The 22,709-nt window shown below is 38.3% G+C and overlaps 1 pseudogene; it reads left to right on the top strand.

Moving 5' to 3' along the window:
- LOC135202218 (uncharacterized) overlaps window positions 1-22,709 on the top strand; it is a 312,977-nt pseudogene that overhangs the window by 187,287 nt on the left and 102,981 nt on the right.

Raw genomic sequence — 22,709 nt, 5'->3', positions numbered from 1 at the left:
TAAAGTGCTTTGCAAAGCTTTCCTTGATTTACAAGGCAGAACCAGTGCTTGAATTAGAGGCAGCACAAAGACTTATAGATTCCATGAAAAACGAAATCAACGTTAAAAAAAAAAAAAATAAATAATAGTGGCATCAGGTAAAAATATTTACTATAAAAACAAAGTTGGTAACAGAATTTATAAACTGAACGCCCAAACCCCGCCACCGCTCCCCGCCCCTCCCGACCAACCCCCCCCCCTCCCCCGACATAGATTACCAAATATCCGCACGGCGGAGCTGGTAAACAGCAGACGAAACCCTGCAGCCACTTCCGAATTTGTAAATTCGAAGCCGCAGAATCAGGAGAAGAATGGCTAATCCTCCGAAAGTACTCTTACTCTCTGATCAGATTCTCTAACACACCTAATGAAAAAAAAGAGAGATTGCAAAGTCAATGGAAGTGTTCTTGTTTGTTTTTTGTATGGTGTTTTTACGTTGCATGGAACCAGCGATTATTCAGCAACGGGACCAACGGCTTTACCTGACTTCTGAACCACGTTGAGAGTTAACTTCTATTACCAGAAATACACATCTCTAACCCCTCAGTTGAATGCCCGAGAATCGAACTCGCGGCCACCGAGGTGGCAGGCCAAGACCATACCGACCACGCCACTGAGAGGCTTTGGATCACCGCCATGGAAACAGAGCAGTTATAGAAAATGGGACTTATATTGTGTACCTCTTCGATGGCTTTGCTCAGAAGTAAATAATTTTAGTAATAAATTATGTGACAAATTGTTACAATTGCGCGTTTTGTAAACATTCCCATATGTAACATATTGTCATAATATAAAAAAATTACGAAGTCTTATCTTTGAAATCTATCATATCTTTTTCTGCTTTTATTAAACGCTGGTACTGAAATACACCAGAAAACCTTTAGATAAAAGATTATATTTTCACAAATTTTCCTTGGTGTGAATCATCAAATAAAAATATTCTGCCAACAAAACAGAAAGGCAGATAAATAGATATATAGATGGACAGATGAGAGAGAGAGAGAGAGAGGAGAGAGAGAGAGAGAGAGAGAGGTAGATAGAGAGAGAGAGAGAGAGAGAGAGAGAGAGAGAGAGAGAGAGAGAGAGTTGGCATCTTGAAAGTAAGATGACTCCAACCATAAGCTTTTTATGACTAATCTTTTTAGTATCTTTAAAATGCTCATTACTCATTAATATCCAAAGAAGTATTTCAACACGCTCCTTTTTTTTCTTCTTCTCCTCCCTTCTTGTGATAGACACCAGTAGCAAACATTATCATCTTCGTTTGAAACTTTTCGATCCATCAACGAAATGAAAATTCCTCTCTTCATTTGACTGATTATAAGTATTCATGAAAAATGCAGTACACCATTGACTTGTTATTGTAGCAACCAAGAAATTAAAAGACAAACGCGGCTGAAAACCATAAACTCATTCTTGTTCGTATGGTGATTTTACGTTGCGTGGAACCAGTGGTTATTCAGCAACGGGACCAACGGTTTTACGTGACTTCCGAACCACGTCGAGAGTGAACTTCCATCACCAGAAATACACATCTCTAACCCCTCAGTGAAATGCCCGAGAATCGAACTCGGGCCACCGAGGTAGCACGCCAACATCATACCCACCACGCCACTGAGGCGCTACCATATATTCATGGTATTGTAGAGGTTGATCAAATCTATGGGTCACCAGTGTCACGCTCCCTTTATAAAGGTACAAGCGAAGGCGTAAGAAAAAAGATGATAAAAGATAGAAAAAAATAGCAGTTCTCGTCCTTGGCTTTCTACCTATCGTAGCGTGAGAGCCAGGGTCTCCAGACGAACGACATGTGCTCATTATCACCGCAAGAAACACGCCAAACACCTGCCAAATTAGACGTTGATAGAAAGCCCTGTTTTATTTTCCTACTTAAGGGTCCCTTCGGCTTCAGTATTGATGTTTTATGTCTGTGTGTGTGTGTATATATATATATATATATATATATATATATATATATATATATATATATAAAACCAATGTAGTACGAGGGTTAAAAGGCGAGTGAAAAACTGGGGACTTTGAACAAGTACTTTCGTAGTATATTCTACATTTTCACACGTGAACTTGAAAATGTAGAATTTACTACGAAAGTACTTGTTCCACTCACCTTTCTACCGTGGATTTAAGATTTATATATATATATATATATATATATATATATATATATATATATATATATATATCTGACTACCACCGAGGTGGTAGTCAGAGACCGAACCGACCACGCCACTGAGGCGCTAAAACTAGTGTAAAAGACTGGTTTTGACAATTTTCTAAGAAGAAATCACAGGAGAAACACGGACTGTTAAGACTAATTCAGGTCAGACGGAGACAACAACTATATAAATGCATTGCTTACACTGTCATTGCTATAAGGAAATTCCTCAATTGGAAGAGCGTATAAATCTCATTAATTAAAAACGACATTACGGAAGGAATTCAAGAACACGCAAAAATGGAGGAATGTGTTAAAGGAGGAACGTTTTCCTTCATTCCTTCTCGGTAAAGAAACAGGTGGGAGTAGGTCTAAGGAGCTGAGCAGTTTACAGACAGTCAAGTACAGTAATAAATACAGAGAAGCTGCTAACAAACACGGCGAGAGGCTTTTACAATGCTTTATATACTGAATCATCCTGTAATAAAGAAACAACGGATTGTTTTCTAAACAAATGCAAAAAAAAAAAAAAATTAGCACGGACATTCAAGACAATGAAATTATTTAGCCAGTGAGAAGTATGGGATGTTGTTAAGACGATCAGATCTAGGCAGCCACCAGGGACAGATGGACTACCAGCTGAATTTTACAAAAAGTTCTGGAACATCATTAAAAGGGGATCTAACTTAAGTTCTACAACATGTGTTCGACAATAAGCTTATAAATGAAAACGAACTCTTACTTAGAGCTCATCAAATTGGTGGGACAGAAGGGAGACTTGCCAAGCATTGAAAATTGGGGACCCATTTCCATGTTAAATACTGACTATAAAATGTTTACAGAGTTAATGAAAAGTAGATTATCTGCCCCTGAGCAGTTGTGCGTAGGTAGCGGGAAATCCATAGCGCAGTGCAGTGATCTAAATATTCTGTTAGTAAATAAATAATCATAGACTTGAAGGTGACTTAAATAAGTTTTTTTTTTTTTTTTTTTTTTTTTTTTTTTAGCTGATAGGTAAGATGGGTGAAATTAAGTGTTTGAATCGGTGCAAAGCTTGTTTGTATGGTGATTTTACGTTGCATGGAATCAGTGGTTATTCAGCAACGGGACCAATGGTTTTACGTGACTTCCGAACCACACTGAGAGTGAATTTCTATCACCAAAAATACTCATCTCTCACACCTCAATGGAATGCCCGAGAATCGAACTCGTGGCCACCGGATTGGTGCAAAGCGTTCGATCGGGTGAACATGGTCTTTGTCTTTCTAATCTATAGTAAATGTGAGATACCAAACGAGTTTGTGGATATTGTAAAAGCTTTGTATAACGGCTGTCAGAGTATGGTAATTATTTTAGGGGGCAAAATTGGGAAACCATGATGTTCTAAGATCAGCTAGACATGTTTGTCTCCTGCCAACGTTAGTGTACTGTATATCTCAGGAACCTTTGTATAGGACGATAAAATATAATATAAATGTTAAAGGGTTAACAATACCAAACGATAAGGAATAAAAATTGCAAGCTTCTTTACTTTATTGTTACGAGGAAATTCAAGCTTTTGAAGAGGCAGCTGGTTCGAAATTAGATAAACAGAAAACAAAAATGTTGAGTATTGTTGAATGGAGTACGAAGAACGTTTGGTCACTTTCGCGGTTACATTTGAGTATAACTTTTTTTAATGACTGCCACAGATGCACGAACATACAATTAGGATATAACGGATATTTTCAGTCTTATGTTTATTGTTTGTATGGTGTTTTAACGTTGCATGGAACCAGTGGTTATTCAGCAATGGGACCAACGGCTTTACGTGACTTCCGAACCTCGTCGAGAGTGAACTTCTATCATTATAAACACACATCTCTGACACCTGAATGGAATGCTCGAGAATCGACCACGCCACTGAGGCGCTCAGTCTTTTATTTAGTTAAGGTTTTTATGGTAGTCCTGACGGGCTTGTACTAAACACGCCGCAAAGGTGTATACAGAAAGGGTTAAAACCCTTTGAGGGTAACTAACTACCTAGGAAAGATCCAAGAAAAGCGGAGGCATTGAGCCGTCTGTCATAGTAACTGAACAGACGTCTACGAGCATAAAAGACGTTGTTAGTGTTGAATCACCATCACCTTTCTCATTAACGCCCATCAGAGTGACGCCTGCTCTCTCTCTCTCTCTCAAACACACATCGCATTGCTACGGTTTCTCACTGGTCTCTTTGGGGCAGTCATAATTTCATCAGTGATCTTCAGAGTAGAATTCAGAAAACAGTTTTTTGTAACAATTTGTCATACATTAACATTGTTTTCTATTACGCAATAGAATGCTGATCCTCAAGACACCTGAAGTTCTTTTCTAACCTTATTCGTACTGATCACTGGCGAGGTCATATTATGACAACGCAAAAATAAATGATTATATTCATAACCGCATTTTTGTTACAGCCCTAGCGAAAATCGCAAAAATGCTTTTATATAATCGATCTTGGCCCACTTTCATGTGTAGAAAAAAAAAAGCAAACGAAGGAACAGGCAGAACAAAATTTTTTTTTTTTTTTTATCTCAACAAGGACCGGTTTATTGTTGGGGGCAAAAGCTAATGTTGCTGACAAGTAAAGTGTCTTTGTAAAGGATAGAAAAATCCTTATGAATTATTATAACTTTCATGACACACCCAGACGGACTGTCTATCTTTTGGCAAGAAAGCAATGGACGTTAGACATGATTAACGAGCGCTTTTGCAGAATAACTGATAAATTTTCCGTTTCCGGCCCAGAGATTTTCGCTTACTCGGGGAGTAAGCCTACAAACTACTATGTTGTTGTTTGGGGGCTGGTAGGAAAGGTCAATGGAAGAGCCTAAAAAGGTCTGGAAAGGGCGTTTCGCGTTGTGTTAAAGATACAGGAATTTTACGTTAGGATATTTATGATTTATTTATTAGAATGGAAATGTAAAAAATATATAGTGTGCATGTTAAACAGTACAGAAAAATTATTTCTAATAAAATATAGCGTATTTATTTTAATTTTCGTTGGTGAAACAATGCTCTATTTGACCCTAGATTTTAGCACGCTTTAATTTACGTTAAAAGTTAGGAATATAATGTTTACATTATATTCCTATATGCGTTAGGGGAAAATCTTGCATGCGTCCCGAGTAAGCTGCAGGTCGAATCACGCCTTGTTCAGCGGGCAAAAACATCGGCGGAGGATACTGCACCAGCTCCCAAGAACAAAGATGCTGACATTGATGGTAATGAAATTAAGTTATCTCAGTAAATTACTCTCATTCGGTGCAATCTACATAAGGTTCAAAATAATTCGACGGTGCTCAAGATTGAATTCAGCAACATATCATGATGATGATTTGTTTGTTTGTCTTTTTGTAAGGTATTTCTATGCTGCATGGAACCAGTGGTTGTTCAGCAACGGGACCAACGGCTTTACGTGACTTCCGAACTACATCGAGAGTGAGAATTCTATCACCAGAAATATACATCTCTGACCCCTCAATAAAATGCCCAATAATCGAACTCTCTGCCACCGAGGTAGCAGATGATGATGATGATGATGGAAGACCAGTTTGAAAATAGACTGTGAAAAACTTAGGACATACAGCCAGGATTAAGTTTGGACCTAAGACAAAATGTAAAAGATCAGTAAATACATCATTCATTTAATTAATGAAAGGCGAAGTTTTCATTTTGACAGAAACACGAGCAACAAAACGGTTATCATTTATATCTGGATTATACAAAAACAAATTTTCCTAAACTTTTCTAAAGATATTGTAACAAAAAAAATCTCTCTCTCTACGGTAAGGATTTACGAGGAGAATATATCAGGAAAACAGTGACAACCCACTATAAACTTAAAATGTACTTTAATAACAATTAGTACGGAAATTAAAGTCACAAACAGAACATTAAACAAATTACGGACGCATTGCACAAAAGCAAAGACTCGCCATACAGCACTTCATCAAGACTACTCATCACTAATCACTGCATTTTTACAGTATAATCCCAAGTCACAAAGCTTACATCAACACAACATATAATTCACTGTAACATCAAAAAGTTAGTGGCAACCAACGTTACATCACACAAGAAAACGTCCAAATGGATAAACAATACATTACCATATATTCCTCAAACTTGATACACTATTATAATCACTTGTTTGTTTCAGCTCCAACGAAAATCATCGTTTTGGGCCTTTAATATAACCCGGACTCACGCTAGACATCCATGGACCAAATATCATATTTTTCGGTACATTATCCTTGGCGACTACCGCCTACGCCAAGCGCTACACTGCCATCTGTTGTCTAGTGTACACACTTTTTTGTATGCAAATATCAATTTTCAACCTTTTATGCAATTTTACATTCAATAAATCAATATTCCTTTACATTCCCCCCCTTTTAACTCAGCGGCTCTCTCCTCAGTCCATGCTGAATTTTCACTCTTACAGTCTTAAACATTAGCTACTTCCCTTCCAGCAACTATCGGAGACTGCCACGTCGTTGGTAACAAGCACTTTCCTTTAAGTAATCAACAGATCTAGAGAGAGAATCTGCAATGACATTTTCTTTGCCTGCTATATGGTGAATATTCAGTTTGAATGGTTGCAAAATAAAGACCATCTTAAAATTCTCTTATTGTTGTGCTTACATTTATTAATAAAGGTTAAAGGGTTATTTACAGTATATACATCTACTTCAAAGTTACTGTTAAGCAAGTATATCTCAAAGTGCATTAAACTCAAAATTAAACTTAAAGCTTCTTTTTCAACAATACTGTAATTTAACTGGTGGCTATTATATTTCTTTGAAAAGTAAGACACAGGGTGTAAAACACCATTATGTTCCTGTAATAATACACTGCCAGCTCCTACTTCACTGGAGTCTACCTGTAACTTAAATGGTAGATTAAAGTCTGGGGATTTCAGCACTGGCTTAGACATTAACATGAGCTTAAGTTTATTAAAGGCATCGTCACATTCCTTTGACCACACAAACTTCACATCCTTTTTTCAGCAGCTCTGTTAATGGGTAGGCTACATCTGAAAAGTTCTTACAAAATTTTCTGTAATACCCCACTGTTTCCCAAAAATTTAATCACTCCACGTTTAGATGTAGGGAGGGTCAAATTCTTTATGACCTCAATATGACAATCAACAGGTTTCACTTGGCCACTTCCTATTTCATGTCCTAAATATTGAACAGTAGTTTTACCAAATTCACATTTGGAAAGGTTTATCGTAACATTGAATTCTAATAACCTCTTAAAAACATCATATACTTTTTTAATGTGATCTTCCCAGGTTTCTCCAACTATAATAATGTCATCTAAATAAACAAATACACCTTCGAGATCCTTCAAGATATAATTCATCTGACGTTGGAATGTCAGTGGTGCATTACATAAACCAAATGGCATTACCTTATAATTATAAAGTCCATGGGGTGTAACAAATGCAGCAATATCCCTGCTGTTTTTGTCTAACTCAATTTGATAGTATCCTTTCAATAAATCAATTTTACTTAAAAAAGGAAACTTTGCTACATTATCAATTATATCTTCTACTCTGGGCATAGGATATGAATCTTTTATAGTTACATTATTTACCTTTCGATAGTCTGTACACATTCTTGCACTTCCGTCAGGTTTGTCGACTAGACTACATGGGCTAGCCATTCACTATGGCTTTCCTCTGCTAGTCCGTGTTTCAGTAAATAAGCAACTTCGGTCTTTAACTGTTGTTGTTGCCTCGGCGACATTCTGTATGGACGCTGACTTAGTTGGAGTCTCTTCTCTCAACCTGATTTTATGTTGTACTCCTTTTATCCTTTTAGGATGGTCTGAAAATAGATCTGAAAAGTTTTGAATTAGCACTTTAAAATCATGCTGCTGTTCATCAGATAAATGAATACATAACTTCCTAAATTTTTCATCATCACTCAAATAATCTGTATTTTTTAATCTAAGTTCAATTTCTTCTTCAACGTCTTTTTCATCATCCTCTTTTGCAATTGACAACACTCCACTGGATTCGTTATACTTCTTTAATTTGTTAATATGGAAAGTTTTAACTTTCCTCCGTCCTGTAGGAAATTGAATTCGATAATTAACAATCACTTACTTTTTCCTTCACCGTGCAACGTGTCCTATATACTTCTTGGTTAAAAACCTTACCAGCTGTAGGGAGATACACTAGAACCTTATCTCCTATGTCGAGTTCACGTTTTGCAGCCGTTTTGTCGTAGTTTTCTTTCATCTCTTCTTGTAATACTTTGAGATTCTCATGTGCTACTTTCCATATTTTTTTTATTTTTTTCCTTCATGTCTTGTAACGTGATAGATTTCCTTCTCATCTGAAATCAACTGATTCTTTATCACCTCCATGGGTGACCTTACCTGATGGACTATACTAACTGAAAAGGAGAATAACCCAACGATGAATGTACGCTATCACGAACGGCAAATAGCAACATTGGTATGTAGACATCCCATTCCTTTTCATTTTCACAACAGTACGCGCGAAGCATGGTTTTGAAGTTCGATGAAATCGTTCGACCACTCCTTGGCTCTGTGGGTGATAAGGAGACGATAAACAATGCTTAATATTCTGACAGGCTAAAAATGAGGTAAACTTTCTAGACGTAAAGTTGGTTCCTGGTCGTTTGAACTTCTTTTGGCAAACCTACCAGCGAGAAGAACTTGTTAAGCGCTTCAATTATCTTATCAGCACTCACAGTTCTTAAAGGGAATACGCCTCTGGAAAATCTGGTAGCACTACACATAATTGTCAGCAAATACTCGTTACCTTTGCTAGACCTAGGCAGAGGTCCTACACAATCCAAAACCAGTTTCTCAAAGGGTTCTCCTGGAACTTCAATGGGTTGCAATGGCATCACCATTAGGGTCATGTTGAGCTTTACCTACTTTTTGACATAAATCACAATTTTTACAATATTCACTACAATCTTTCCGCATCTTAGGCCAAAAAAATACCTTAATAATTTCTCATAAGTTTTGTTTATACCTAAATGACCAGAATAACTACAGTCATGAGCAATGCCTAGAACAAAATTCCTATAACTACTTGGAATGACCACTTGTTCTACAACATCATTAACATTTCTACTTGTGAACTTCCTCATTAGGATTCCATCCTTTAAAAAGTAACACTTGCCTTCCTTCTCGATATCATTTATATCAACAAGGGCATTATCTCTTATTACCTTCAAATTATCATCTTCAATTTGAGATTTAACAAATTCTTCCTTATTAACTTTCAGCATTCGCAAAGGAGTACTGACTTTACTTACTTGTAGTGTTTCCGGACTATCTTTAAACAAGTTTTGTAAATCCAAACCGTCGTCATCATTTACCTTTCCTCGGCCACTCTACCTTTTCTGTAGTAACTGCACAAGCAGGAAATAAGTTTGGAAATGTACATTCAACTTCTGTAATAAATGAAGAATTAAAGGGTTTTCTGTCAAAAATGGGATTACTGCTACCAAAAACTTTGTCTCCACATACATCATTTCCAAGAATTAACTCTACTCCTGACACTGGGATTTCTCTCACCAAACGCAATTTTAACATATCCCGAAATTAACGGAGTTTCTAACCTTACTTCTACTAATGGAGCTGAAAACTCAGGTCCAAACCCACGCAGAAGTACATACTCTCCAGTATCCTTCCACTGGTCATACATATTTCTTATCATTACAGACTGTACCGCTCCGGTATCTCTTAACCACCTTACTTTCCTTTTTTCAACACAAGGGAGGTGTAACCAACCATCTCCCATAAAAGGGTCATACAATTCAGTACCTTTGGATGTGGACTTCTCTTCAGGTAGTCTCACTCCATTTCCTTTTACAATATCCTCAATACAACCAACATTACTAACATTTTGAACATCATTGTTACCTATTTTGTAACCTATATTTTCATCAACATCACATATATTATTACTGTCTATGCTATCGTTACAATACCTCTTACCTGGCCTAAGGGGAGAAGCAAACAAACAAGGACCTCTGTCACCACATGCTTGTGGTTGATTCAACAATGCAATGGTATTTTCAGGTTTATGATCATCCTTAAATGTACAGGTTTATCTTTAACTTTATTTACCACTTGAATTGGACGGTTTATTGTGCGATGTGGACAACTCCTACTGATGTGTCCTGGTTTGCCACAACTGAAACATACAAAATCTCTCAAATTTTCGCCTATATTTTTGGTAACTAGGTGTAAACTGATCATTTACACTGTATCCTGCTTTTCCAGCACTAACACTAGGACCAGAATTATTTTGACTTGCCCCTCTACCACCTCTATTAAAGGATTTATTATAGACTCCACGAGATGATACCTGTGAACTCGTAGTCTTACCTTGTGCCTTGTAATTTTGCTGCTCTTCCCAACTCTGCTCCTTCCAATTTTAGGAGTGACGTCAGTATTATATAGCTTATGGGTCAATGCATAATTATCAGACAATCTAGTGGCTTCATCCACATTATCTACATCACGTTCATCCAAATATGTTTTAATAAGTGGATTAATACCATCCTTGAACTGCTCAAGCAAGATAAGTTCCTGAAGTTTACCGAAATCACCATTAACTTCTCGGGCATTCATCCACCTATCATACCACAGGCGTTGTTCCCGTGCATACTCCATATGAGTGCGACTGTCTCTTTTTATCCAGCTTCTGAACTTCTCTCTATACCTCTCTGGCACCCATTCATAAGCTTTCAAAACTTCAGATTTAACTCTCTCATAATCCTTAGAATCATCTAAAGATAAGGCAGCAAATACTTCCCTAGCCTTTCCTCGAAAGGAGGTTTGAACCAACGTGCTCCATGACGTTCTCGGCCATTCACGCTGTTCTGCCACTTTCTCAAATTGTAAAAAAAATGCATCCACTTCATTTTCAACAAAAATTGGTACACTTTTTACTGCATTGTCTATTCTAAAAGATTTTGGTATTTCTCTGGACTTTTCTTCTACTTCAAGTTTCTTCATCTCTAGCTCTATCCTCTTTTGCTCAACTTCAGCTTCTACCTTCTTTAGTTCAACAGCTTTCTCATTCTCTAATCTAACTATTTGCAAATGAATCTGCATCTGCTCAACACTCATCCCTTCATAAACAAGTTTGGACTTTTTTGGTTTAACCTTGCGTGACTTGGTTTTTTCACGTACGGCTTTGGCACCTTCCTCTTCACTTGCACTACCCTCTGTATTATTCTCACTTGCGCTTTGCTGGCTATCAGTTTCTTCCTCTTCCCAACTCATTAGTAACAACCCTTCCTTATCAGACAAAATGCCTAAAGTCATTAGCGCCTCACTTACTTTATTTGAGATTTCTTGCTTCCTTGCAGATTCTGATACTTCTACATTATAGTACCTAGCTAGAACAATCCAGTCTATTTTAGTTATACCTTCTAACTTTTCACCACTAGGACTACGTATGAAATCTTTCAAATCAAACATCTTTAATAACCTGCTCAAAATAACACAGCAAGACAAATATAGCCCTAACACTATCACAACTCTCCCCCCTCTCTAAAGTACATGGAAGTACTGAAAAGCAATTAACAGTAGGGATACGTCAAGTTATGGTCGAATACGCTAGACATGAATAAAGCAACAATTAATAAGGATACGTTCGGGTTTCGTTCGATAGAATGAGTAAACACTGAGTATGGATATGTTCGAGTTTCGTTCGACAGAATGAGCAAAAACTGAGTAGGGATACGTTCGGGTTTCGTTCGACAGGCCCCCATGTAACATAAAAAAAATCTCTCTCTCTACGGTAAGGATTTACGAGGAGAATATATCAGGAAACAGTGACAACCCACTATAACTTAAAATGTACTTTAATAACAATTAGTAAGGAAATTAAAGTCACAAACAGAACATTAAACAAATTACGGACGCATTGCACAAAAGCAAAGACTCGCCATACAGCACTTCATCAAGACTACTCATCACTAATCACTGCATTTTACAGTATAATGAAGCTTTACATCAACACAACATATAATTCACTGTAACATCAAAAAGTTAGTGGCAACCAACGTTACATCACACAAGAAAACGTCCAAATGGATAAACAATACATTACCATATATTCCTCAAAACTTGATACACTATTATAATCACTTGTTTGTTTCAGCTCCAACGAAAATCATCGTTTTGGGCCTTTATATACCCGACTCACGCTAGACGATCCATGGACCAAATATCATATTTTCGGTACATTATCCTTGGCGACTACCGCCTACGCCAAGCGCTACTGCCATCTGTTGTCTAGTGTACACACTTTTTTTGTATGCAAATATCAATTTTCAACCTTTTATGCAATTTTACATTCAATAAATCAATATTCCTTTACAATATGAAAAACTTATCCGTCATCAGATGAAGTGTCTTAACTTGAAAAGTAGATTCTTTTTTATTAGAGTAAAAAAAACAGAAAAAGAGAAACTTTTACACCTGAAGGTGGAATATTCAACTTGAACGGACAAAAGATGGCGGAGGTAAAAGACAACTAAAATGAATAACTTCGTAGTTTGAACCAGAATGGAATGGCATGGAATATAGAGTTTAGGCCAAAGGTCAAGGACTGCCGTAAAGAGAGAGAGAGAGAGAGAGAGAGAAAGAGAGAGAGAGAGATTGTTTTGTTTACATAGTGTTTTTACGTTGCATGGAACCAGTGGTTATTCAGCAACGGGACCAACGACTTTACGTGACTTCCGAACCACGTCGAGAGTGGACTTCTACCACCAGAAATACACATCTCTCACTCCTCAATGGAATGGCCGAGACCATCGAGGTGGGACGCCAACACCATACCAACCACGCCATTGAGGCGCAAGAGAGAGAAATGGGTATAATTGCGGGGAAACGACTATCACTATCATAATATCATTTTGTGTGTGTTTCTCTATTCATACCACACCAAAATTTCGATTTTACTGGTCTAACGCCTGTAATAAGGATGCAATTCTTGTACCGTACTGAATTCAGTGAATGAGTAGAATTAATATAAAGTAACGAACTATCTTATTTTCATACTCACACAGTTTTTTTTTTTTTTTTTTTTTTTTTAGATCTTTATTTTCATACTCATAGCTATTTTTGAGATAGGATCCAAAATAGGACTTCACTTGTATATCTTTATTTTCATACTCAGCTATTTTTGAGATAAATCCAAAATAGGACTTTACTTGTATATCTTTATTTTCGTACTCATAGCTATTTTTGAGATAGGATCGGATCCAAAATAGGACTTCACTTGTATATCTTTATTTTCATACTCATAGCTATTTTTGAGATAGGATCCAAAATAGGACTTCACTTGTATATCTTTATTTTCATACTCATACCTATTTTTGAGATAGGATCCAAAATAGGACTTCACTTGTATATCTTTATTTTCATACTCATACCTATTTTTGAGATAGGATCCAAAATAGGACTTCACTTGTATATCTTTATTTTCATGCTCATACCTATTTTTGAGATAGGATCCAAAATAGGCTTTTACTTGTATATTGGGAATTGGGACAGTCGCTTGGAGCAGACCAAACTCTAAGATATGTAGATTTTTTTTTTTAGACAGTGATAATCGATCGTAGTTGGACTAGTCGCTTCCTCTTCCCTGTGTTAGCAAAGGAATAATCAAGGCGTTCGGAAAGATAAAACCAGCGGTACGGCGGCGTTCTTGTCAACTAAATAAATAAACGGTGGTTGACTCATAGAGGACTTTCCGAGTAGATTCATTCTATTGGTCAGAAGTTGGTTTTCACTGCCTGGAATTTGTCGACAGAATTCCTGTATAGGTGCCGTCAGTGTTTTGTATTAAAACTGAGTTTATTGCGTTTGTCAAGTTAATGTACATAATTTGCAACGGACAAGGGACATTTTGCTTCACTGACAAGCTTATAAGTTCTAGAGCAACTCTTTAGAATATCTTTTCAAAAATTATTACACCTGCTACGATTTGCCAATCATAAATGTCCAAACCCTGAAACTCCTTCGTCCAAAACAAAATAGAATACTTGGGCCATAACGACGAAGAAGAAGGAATACAAGGTGAATGAAAAGGTACTGAAGCTAGGAAATTCATTCATAGATTTTTGGTCAATAGAACTTATGGAAAGCTTACAGAAAACCCCACCAGATGTGTCTGTATGTACCGTGCCAACGAATGAGATTTATTACTGTGACTTTTGAAGTTCGTTGAAAAACAGACTTTGTCGCAATTTGCAGAGGTGCAAATCGCAAAAATTACAGATCATTTTCATTTTCGTCCAGTGATCACAAGGGATATTGGAAATGGGGTTTTGATTAACTTCCTTGACGCCATGGGAATGCTCCACCTTAGCCAATGTGCATAGAGAGTGCAATTAGGTACTTGTAATGCATGTATCTTACAAATATCCCTCCAGTTGAGTTTCAATGCTAGAATATTTCCACTGAAGTCTTCTGTTGACATTCTAAATGACTTATCTCTTGGGAAATATATAAGTCGTTAAATTTTTAGTTTTATCTTAATTCACCAGATATGTCCGGAATCCCGGCAGAAATTGTTATCCAAATTCACCAGACATGTCCGGAATCTTGAACAATGGCGCCCTATATCTATAGCTCACACATAAGCCCCACGAAAGCACCTCACAGGACCAGACCACAACCTAAACTGAGATGGCAGGGGCTCCCCAGCCTCATAGGCCTAGCATCCTTTTCTCAGCGACCCCAAATAGGCCTCTTTTCGGGAGTCCGGACGACACTGGTGATCTAGGGTTAAAGTCTATGCCGCAATGGTTATTGTCCGACACTTTTCTTTTCCCTCTTCGTAACCAGCAAGAATGTTTGAGTTAGAAAACGAGTAAGTTTAGCATTAAGATATTGTATCTCTTGGTGAAAAACCAGCGAGTGTTACCGAACGGGTTGTTAGCCACAAGGTCACACGTCCTTCAAGACCAAGGGTCTCACGGTCTCATTCCTATAAGGCATGTCAAACAGTGTCTTGGCAATTTCTGATGCTGATGCATTTAGATTCGAAGGAGGTTATTATACTGTAGTTGAATGTAGATTTAAGCCAAAGGCCAAGCACTGGGACCTACGAGGTCATTCAGCGCTGAAACGGAAATTGAGAGTAAAAGGTTTGAAAGATGTAATAGGAGGTAAACCTCGAAGCAATTGCACTATAAATCAACTGTTAGGAGAGAGTGGAAAGGATGATGGAAGAGGGAGAAAATACAAGGAGGTACAGTAAAAGTAATAGGGATGGCAGCTAGGGTCCGAAGGCACTTTTCAAAGAACCTTAAGTGATGCCTACAGTGCACCACATGAGGGTGCACTGACGGCACTACCACCCCACGGGGATCATACTGTAGTGACTATAGTAACCAAAACTGAAGTTACTACCAAGAACCATCCAGGCAATTCTATTACATTTTTATCGACTGTTAACCGAAACCTTCACAATATATATGTATGTATATATATATATATATATATTACATGTGTATGCATATATACATATACATGCATATATATATAAATATATATATATATATATATATATATATATATATATATACACATGCATGCGTATGTGTGTGTATATATACATATATATATATATATATATATTATATATATATATATATATATATATATATATAGATATTATATTATATATTTATATATATTATATAACCGATGTTCAAAGAACGTCCAAAACATTTTTCACTTTAGTGTTTTTAACTAACCTTTCAAACAACAATGTATAGCCTTATTTTACTATTGTACTTCGAGCGTGATCTTCATTTTAATCCGTTCTTTGTTTTACAATTTCAGCATCACCTCGGAGCAGCTGAAATTTGATAAGAACGAACGGGTTAGAGCCAACCAAAAGAAGACCCAGAAAAAAAATCCACATCAATATACTTCTTACAAGAAAAAATGTGAATGCAAAGGGAGGCAGTCCTGTTTACTTCGCTGAAGAATAGTACACTTGCACACATCCAAGAAACCTCACTGCTCACGAGTTTCAAGACCACTTTTGGCTATGGTAAGGTAAGAGGTAATACTAGTTTGTTCAAATGTCAAATATTCATTGATTTCCCTTTCACTATGTATTTTGTTTGTTTGTTTGTATGGTGTTTTTACGTTGGATGGAACCAGCGGTAATTCAGCAACGGGATCAACGGCTTTACGTGACTTCCGAACCACGTCGAGAGTGAACTTCTATCACCAGAAATACACATCTCTGACCCCTCAGTTGAATGCCCGAGAATCGAACTCGCGGCCATCGAGGCGGCAGGCCAAGACCATACTGATCACGCCACTGAGACGCTCCTTTACTATGTATATAACATCGTTTCAATGTTTAGTACTTAGGATTCGTAACTCCATTGCCACAAGCAAAGTATTCTAAAGACTGAAACTCCTCTATAAGCTTTCCTTATTTCTCTTTCTACCTCCCGAAAGGAGGACGGAGGGAAATGAAGGCGATTGCATGAGCAGCTTCTTGAATTCATCCGTGTTTTTCTTTCTACTCTATCTTTCCTCCGTATTAAATTCATCTCCACATTTAAAACACTCGATATTGACCAAATCAGTTTCACCGTGGACTATCACCATCACTAAACTACATTATTACTCGTACTTTCTACAAAATTGAAGTGGTAGAATTTGAAGCAGTGAGTCAGCTGTGTGTGTATAGACAGACTTTTACAATATTACGTTTTCATAATCAGTACCGGAACTCATTAAGTAGTGGCACTCGTTGCTTGCGCTCATACAGAGTACATTGATTGCAAAGAAATCCATAGCATTTTGAATAGGGCTCTTTAATGAATAAAGCGGTTTATCATTCCCAAGATGATGGCAGCTTTTAGGCCAGCAGCGACATCTTATCTTTTTTTTTTTTTTTTTTTACTAGTTGCAGTTCAAGTAAAATCTTTCACTAATAAAAAGTTCTTCGTGTCGATGCTCTCGACTAAACTAAGTCGACAGTAGCTTATCGATGAAGAATGAAAATTCCGCGTGAGAAGGCAAAGGAAATGTGAAAAGGCGAATGGCCTAATTGTTAAGTAATATAGGAATAATAGAATTAAGGGCTAAGGCCAAGCGCTGGGACCGAAGAGGTCATATAACGCTGAATCGGAAATAGAGAGTAGAAAGGTTTGAAAGGTGTAACAGGAGGAAAACCTCTCTGTTGCACCATGAAGCAACTGTTAGATGAAGGTGGACAGCAAGATAGAAGAACGGAAAATATGAACGGAAACACAGTAAAAGGAATGAAAGGGAGTTGCAGCTAGAGGCCGAAGGGACCCCTTCAAAGAGCTTTTTAAGTAATGCCTACAGTACACCGCGTGAAGTGTACCGACGGCACTACCTTCCTAAGGAGCCCAATGTTAAGGAAATGCTTTTCAGGTATCCAGAATTACTGTATTCGTTCATACAACGTAACAAATGATCATTACAAGAATTTAGTCACATTAACTCCCACATATAATGTATCTGTGAATGGACAGAGAGAGAGAGAGAGAGAGAGAGAGAGAGAGAGAGAGAGAGAGAGTCTCTTTTCGACCCCTGCGATTAAATACTTGTCCTTTGAGGAACATTTTAAAAGAGATACAATTCATAATTGACGTTATTCTTTTGGACTCATTATGCGTCACAGTCATAAAACGTACAACGTAAAATGTGACACAGACGCAGTCATTCCACGGAATGATTAACGCTCGAGTGAGGTTTATACAGGTCTAATCGCATTACCATTCTAGCCTCGCTTAAAACCAGCTCCCCTTTTTTCGTATGTCATTCTCGCTAAAAGCTCACTGGTTGGTTACCTATTAAGCTTTCCATTAAGCTAAGGGCAATGGCTGGGATTTTTCTCCTCGACGAGAGAGAGAGAGAGAGAGAGAGAGAGAGAGAGAGAGAGAGAGAGAGAGAGAGAGAGAGAGAGATGGCGGAGATAATGCTTTCTATGGGAGCAAGGCTACTTTAGAGAAATTCGTCGTCCCCTGGATATTCAGGTATGCTTGTGACCTCGTTGTTTTTAGAAATCACAAGTTACTATAGTAGATTCACATCAACCGTGCAACTGATGTCTAGGCCAGTCCCTTACGACTCTCCTGATTGGCTCAATCACAGGGCTGGAAACTCTCAGTCTCTCTCGAGAGTTCCTGTAGGCAGGATGTATGTTACACCTCTCCATAGGGATGCTTTTGAAAGGCGTATCCCTCAGGCGAGGTGAAACATGAATCCTGCTTATGTGAACTCTCGAGAGAGACCGAGAGTTTCCAGCCCTGTGATTGGCTTATCAACAGCCAATCAGGAGCGTGGGAAGGGACTGGCCTAGACAACAGATGCACGGGTAATGTGAATCTACTATGGTCGATACTGAGGTTAAGTGATAGATTGTAATCTGAGCAGAAATATAAAATGATAAATAGAAAACTCATAAAGTCCCCTCCTAGGAAATAGCATTTGATTGTAACTCGACAAATTATTACCAAATCAGCTAATACAAACGCGCCGCAGCATTACAAATTCTCACCGCTACGGTAATAAAGCCTAAAGGTGCGTCCACACGATCGAACAATGTCCGACGAACAAACATTGTTACAATATCATAGGCGAAGCAGGATGACGTCATAAGCGCTGAAACGATGGAAGAAGATCTGGCAACAAACAGTGGTACCAGATGAAGTTGTATACCACTGTTTTTACTCTGCTCACAAGGCCAAGACCGGCAGACAATTGTTAATTGGTGACAATGTTAGTCCGTCGGACATTGTTCGACCGTGTGGACGCACCTTCAGAGACACAAGTTAGCAACGGTTTTTGTAAGCATTAACTACTGCTTAAAGGCAAAAGGGTAAAACAAAGCCTTTTACGGGCACAGAAGGCACATCCTTGTAATGTAACTGCCGTTACATGTAGGGAAGATCTTGTATAACTCATGAAAGTCGTTACTGTAAATGTAACTGGTAAAAAAATGGTTAATTAAGATTTTGTTGCTAAACTGATAACTGCTGTCATCATAAAAATTATAAAGCAATTTTTTTCATTAAAATGCTCTGCTCAAAATACAATGAATTTCGCTGCAATCGAAGTACTCTGTACGAGCACGAGCATTAGTCCCACTACTTAATGAGTTCCAGAACTTCCAGCACCGACTACGAAAAGATTCGTAAAAGTGTGTCCGTACACTCATAACCGACTCACTGCTTCAAATTCTACCACAACAATTATTCTAATGAAATTAAGTAGTGGGATAGGAGGCTAACAACACAAATTATGTTAATGAATGATTCATCCCGGCAACATGAAGATTTTGACAAGTTGAAACTCATTACCAGATGCTAATTCACACCAAACTGGCGGCCGCTAACTCGATTCTTTCAAATTGTATGGAAACTGTCCAGAACATGCTATTTCGTTGCCCTTCCTGAGCTCACTCCTCTTCCCGACTGCCTCCGCAACGACCATCAGCGTAATGAAAAGCAGTCTCTCCTGGGAGTTTTACAAACTGGCGTCGTCTTCTTCTTGGCGCAGGGAACTGAACCGATCAGCTGGTCTGGAATGGGACACTACGGTAGCACCTGCCGTCCTCTCGTGTTTTTCCTTCTACCGAGAGCTCTGAATCTCTCCTTCTACGTACTAGGTTGGTATCCCACTTCCTTAACCTGTTTACTTCAGGTTTTGTGTAGAAAGGATCCTTGCAACCCCCCAAAAATGGACGGTGGTCCGTTTGTTTGCATGGTGTTTTTACGTTGCATGGAACCAGCGGTTATTCAGCAACGGGAGCAACTGTTTTACGTGACTTCCGAACCACGTCGAGAGTGAATTTCTGTCACCAGAAATACACACCTCTCACTCTTCAATGGAATGCCCGAGAATCGAACTCGTGGCCATCGAGGTGTTGGCACCCCAACACCATGCCGACCACGCCACCGAGGCGCTACGGTGGTTGGTTGTTTTACATAAAGCCTAGTTCCTCGTTGGAGACGGGTGGTTCACGTGCTCGCCTACGACGTGGTAATCCCGAGTTCGATTCCCCACCTGGAGAACGTGGATTCAGAGGAATTTGTATCTGGCGATTAATAATTAACATCACGGTATAATGTGGTTTGTATCCCACAATAAGCTGTAGGTCCCATTGCTCGGTAACCAACTGATCCTAGCCACATCAAAATATCTGATCCTTCGGGCCAGCCGTAGGAGAGCTGTTAATCAGCTCAGTGGTCTGGTTAAACACAGATATGCTTAACTTTAGATTAAGCCGGCCTTATACCAGCTCGGACCCCTACCCAAGGGTTGATCTCTTAACTCAGACGGACCAGCTGATCTGTCTTCCAACACCCCCATGAAGAGACGTAGACAGGCAGACTGACAGACAGACAGAATCAAGGGATAAAGGAAGGGTATAAGGCTGTGATGCCACAGAGAATTTTCATGTACGTTGTGAAATGTCACATTCGGGAATCGGTTTTGTTTATTTCTTGCGTCTCCTCTCGTCATTCATCGCATTCAGTTCTGACACTTAACAGAACCCTTTCCGTTACCCTTTTAAGAGTCCTTTTCAACAATCATATTCTATACATTGTTTCTCTCTCTCTCTCTCTCATTAATGAAGTACATTATTAAAGTAATTACAATTTAATTTTATTTGCGACTATATACTCCAATTTACCAAGTTGCCTCTCTCTCTCTCTCTGCCTTTTATCTTCATCTTCCAATTTACCAAGTTGCCTCCCTCCTCCTCTCTCTCTCTCTCCTTTATCTTCATCTTCCCGTTTTCTAAGTTACCTCTCTCTCTCTCATTATTGAAGTACATTATTAAAGTAATTATAATTTAATTTCATTTGGGACTACTTACTCTAATACAGAGAAAGCATAACGCAATGACGATGGCTTTTTAATCCCACGTTTCAATATTGTATTTCCGAACGATATTAATTCCGATTGCACCAATAATTACTAAACGCGCAGGAAAGTCTCTTCAGTTTCAGAGGACAGTAAGGGAAATGGGCAACACAAAATAAGGTATATATACCTAGATATTCATGACCTCTTTTGACGTCGAAAGTATTAATAAGATTTCACGGCAAATATTCTTATTTTTTTATTAGAAATACTCATGTCTGCTCTAGAGACAATCTTTATAATCTTGTTACGTATTTTTTCGCCATTAGCTTCATTTTCAAATCAGGTTCATTATTTTGCGCTATATGATTTGAATACGGACTTCAAGAGACTTACGGAAAGAATGTACTACAAAACTTATTCAAATTTTCATTGTGTACAGTTAATCTTTGATTAAATTCTCAATGCACTTCGGAACTTCAAGGATACTGACTCGGTTTGTTTGTTTGTATGGTGTTTTTACGTTGCATGGAACCAGTGGTTATTCAGCAACGGGACCAACGGCTTTACGTGACTTCCGAACTACGTCGAGAGTGAACTTCTATCACCAGAAATACACATCTCTCATCCCTCAGCAGAATGCCGGGAATCGAACTCGCGGCCACCGAAGTGGCACGCCAACAACATACCGACCACGCCACTGAAGCGCTCGATACCGACTCAGTAGTTAGAGCTATTTTTCGAATAACGAAAGGAGTACGGACGAGGAGAGACATCACTCATGTTCCGTTGAATATTTAGGAATTGGAATATGAGATTTAGACCTGATTCCAAGTGTTGTGAATATTTAGTTTACGTTATGAATAACGTTACAGTATAGGCAAGATATCAAACACAGAAGGCGTGCTGAGACTACTTTCAGTCCAATCGCCTAACAAGAGAACGTCAATTAAGGCAAAAGTGAAAATAGCTCAGTCGAGTGACTTCATCCGCTCAGAGCCGCGAATGGGGACCGCGAATAGATAACTATAGAGTCGAGTTCCTGGGAACTCGGCAATCCGGTTTCTTTGTTTATACTTGTTTGCCATTCAGTTATCAAGTGACAATGTCATTCAGTTGTCAAGTGACATTTGTTTGCCATTCAGTTGTCAAGTGACACTTGTTTGCCATTCAGTTGTCAAGTGACACTTGTTTGCCATTCAGTTGTCAAGTGACACTTGTTTGCCATTCAGTTGTCAAGTGACACTTGTTTGCCATTCAGTTGTCAAGTGACACTTGTTTGCCATTCAGTTGTCAAGTGACACTTGTTTGCCATTCCGTTATCAAGTGACACTTGTTTTGCATTCAGTTATCAAAGTGCCATTGTTAATTTTCTCTAGTATATGCAGTCAATATTCATCAGCTTTTAAACGCTTTGTTGTGAGGAGAAATGCACCTAAGCGCTGGAATAACTGCAAGAAAATAGTTGAGAAAACATAAATTAGCTGTCATCGAAATGTACTTTTTTAAATGACGGACTAGAGCATTCTCTCCGTCTTCGTTTTCTGTTGTTTCGATATGTCAGTAGTCAATGGTTGATCGA

The sequence above is a fragment of the Macrobrachium nipponense genome, chromosome 30, assembly GCF_015104395.2.
Source record: "Macrobrachium nipponense isolate FS-2020 chromosome 30, ASM1510439v2, whole genome shotgun sequence".
Classification (NCBI taxonomy): domain Eukaryota; kingdom Metazoa; phylum Arthropoda; class Malacostraca; order Decapoda; family Palaemonidae; genus Macrobrachium; species Macrobrachium nipponense.
The sequence above is the reverse complement of the archived record's forward strand: the minus strand, read 5'-3'. Positions and strand labels throughout refer to the sequence as shown.